Source organism: Carlito syrichta, unplaced genomic scaffold (genome assembly GCF_000164805.1).
Source record: "Carlito syrichta isolate Samal-C Ts95f unplaced genomic scaffold, Tarsius_syrichta-2.0.1 Scaffold288277, whole genome shotgun sequence".
In the NCBI taxonomy this organism is placed as follows: Eukaryota; Metazoa; Chordata; class Mammalia; order Primates; family Tarsiidae; genus Carlito; species Carlito syrichta.
In genome coordinates, this window is record NW_007232373.1 from 225010 (window position 1) to 227209 (window position 2200).

The 2200-nt window shown below is 44.2% G+C and overlaps 1 long non-coding RNA gene across 1 annotated transcript in view; it reads right to left on the reverse strand.

The window, feature by feature from the left end:
• Positions 1-415, reverse strand: part of LOC110595236 — a 14121-nt gene extending 13706 nt beyond the window's left edge. Inside the window, exon 1 of the long non-coding RNA XR_002481689.1 lies at positions 406-415. This is a non-coding gene — a long non-coding RNA (uncharacterized LOC110595236). The remainder of the gene's footprint in view (positions 1-405) is intronic.
• Positions 416-2200: the final 1785 nt, after the last annotated feature.

A 2200-nucleotide genomic window follows, 5' to 3' on the forward strand; every position in this document is an offset into this window, starting at 1 on the left:
AGCCTTCCAAGTAGCCGGAACTACAGGCGCGCACTACCACGCCCGGCTGATTTTTTGATTGCTTGTAGAGATGAGATCTCACTGCCCAGGCGGGTCTCGACCCCGCAGACTCAGGCAATCCACTCACCCCAGCCTCCCAAAGGCGGGGGATTACAGGCTGAGCCACCGAAGCCGGCTAGCAATTTTTAAAAACTCTTAAAATGCACAAAACAGCAAAGGCTGCCACAAAGGCGAAGGGGAGACAAATGGGACCAGGCATCCAACTTCGTTAGTAACATTATGCTTTTTTGGGAAAAAAGGAAACTGATGAAAAATAACTTTTTTTGCCATTACTTAAATTTTTTTTTTTTTACTGGGAAACGATCTCAGCGATCAACCATAAGAGAACCCAACAATTCACTACACCCAAGTTACCGAAAGCTTCCAGGGTAAATGACAGCACCCAGCAAGCCAGTGTCCTCACCATGGGTGGCCTCCATGTTCCATGGGGGTCTTCCTCCTGTGTCAGAGGACATGATGACTTTCATCTACGCGGCCTCTCTGTCTGCATACCCAACCCTCATCTCCTAACTCCAGGATCACATTTCCTCAGTTATTGTCTGTCTCTTACATGTGTTCAGTCTCTTATTCTCCACAGTCTAGAGACACGTTCACATCTCTGTCACTTAAAAAATAAATGATCTTAGCCTTGACGTCGTCAACTTTCTTTTTAATTTGCAACTAAATTTCTTAAAAGGGAAGTCGGATGACTTCCAGTTTTTCAACTCACCACAATTTGGCATCCACTCTATAGCTATTCCCTTTTTAAAATGTTCTCCCCTGGGCTTCTCTGGCAGTCTCTTTCTTGGACTTCCCTTCTCACTGCCTATCTTCTTCCCCTCAATCATTTTCTAACTAACCGTATCAATTTTCTGGGCTTTTCTACCTATGTTCTATAAACTCCCAAATCTCGATCTCTAGCAGGGATCACTTTCCAGAACCCTACAGCTATATATCGAACCTTGAAGTGGACCTCTCCACCTGGACATGCCACAGGTATCTCAAATCCAACATATATCCAAAATGACTTTATTACCTTTTTTTTTTTTTTTTTGAGTCAGTGTCTTGCTCCGTTGCCTAGACTGGAGGGCAGTGGCATGATCTCAGCTTACTACAGCTTCAACCTCCTCAGCTCAGGGGATCCTTCCATCTCAGCCTTCCAAGTTGCTGGAACTACAGGTGCGTGCCACCATGCCCAGGTAATTTTTCTATTTTTTTATAGAGACAGGCTGGTCTCAAACTCCTGGGCTCAAGCAATCCTGCTCGGCCTCCAAGTGCTGGGATTACAGGTGTGAGCCACTGTACCTGGCGCTTTATTAACTTTTTTATGGTGCTGTCTCTTTCTGCTGTCCACTCTCACTCTATACCTTAGCCCATGCTCTATCATCACCCTAGTGACCCAGCAGAAACCCTGAGTTAGATCTTCCCACTTTCTCATTTCCCAAATCTCATCAGACACTAAGTTCGGTCACTGCTATATTAGTTCAGGTCCAGTTTCTCTCTCACCTGTGCTATTACCCGTAGCCTTCTGCCTAGAAACCTCCTGCCTACTACCAGGGTTATTTCCCTAAAATACAATGAGTTTCCTCTCTTGCATTGAATCCCTCAGTAACTTCCCCGGTCTTTACCACAAAGTCCAAGTCCCTCAGCAAAATCTGACCCCTGTTCCTTCATTCAAACTGCTATACTCCATTGTAACCTAGGAAATTAATATTGAAACACCTCTAAGGCACTGACACAACTCTATTGAGCTATTAAAATAAGTGGAAAAAAGTTTAAAAACCATCGCTTAATAGTATCAAAAGAAAACCACCCAAAGTTGCCAGAGACCAGCTCCAGCAGATCTGGGTTTCCTGACGGAGAGACGGCGCGGCGGACGTGCAGGAAAGAAATTGGACACCTGACTCTGCTGCAAGCAGGACAGATGCCAATTTATTGTCTTTTTTCAACTCCTTTTATACCCTAGATTTTGGCTCGAGGCAAAAACATATTTTTCATTTTCAAGACAATCAGTTTCAATTCAATGAACCGAACAGGCAATGTATCTTTATCCTGTTTTGTAAGTTACACCTGTGACACAGCAATTTGCAATTAACCAGGGTAAAGCAACATTCTCAAGGTCTCTTAATGGCAAGTTGGCCTGACTTGCTTTCCACAATGT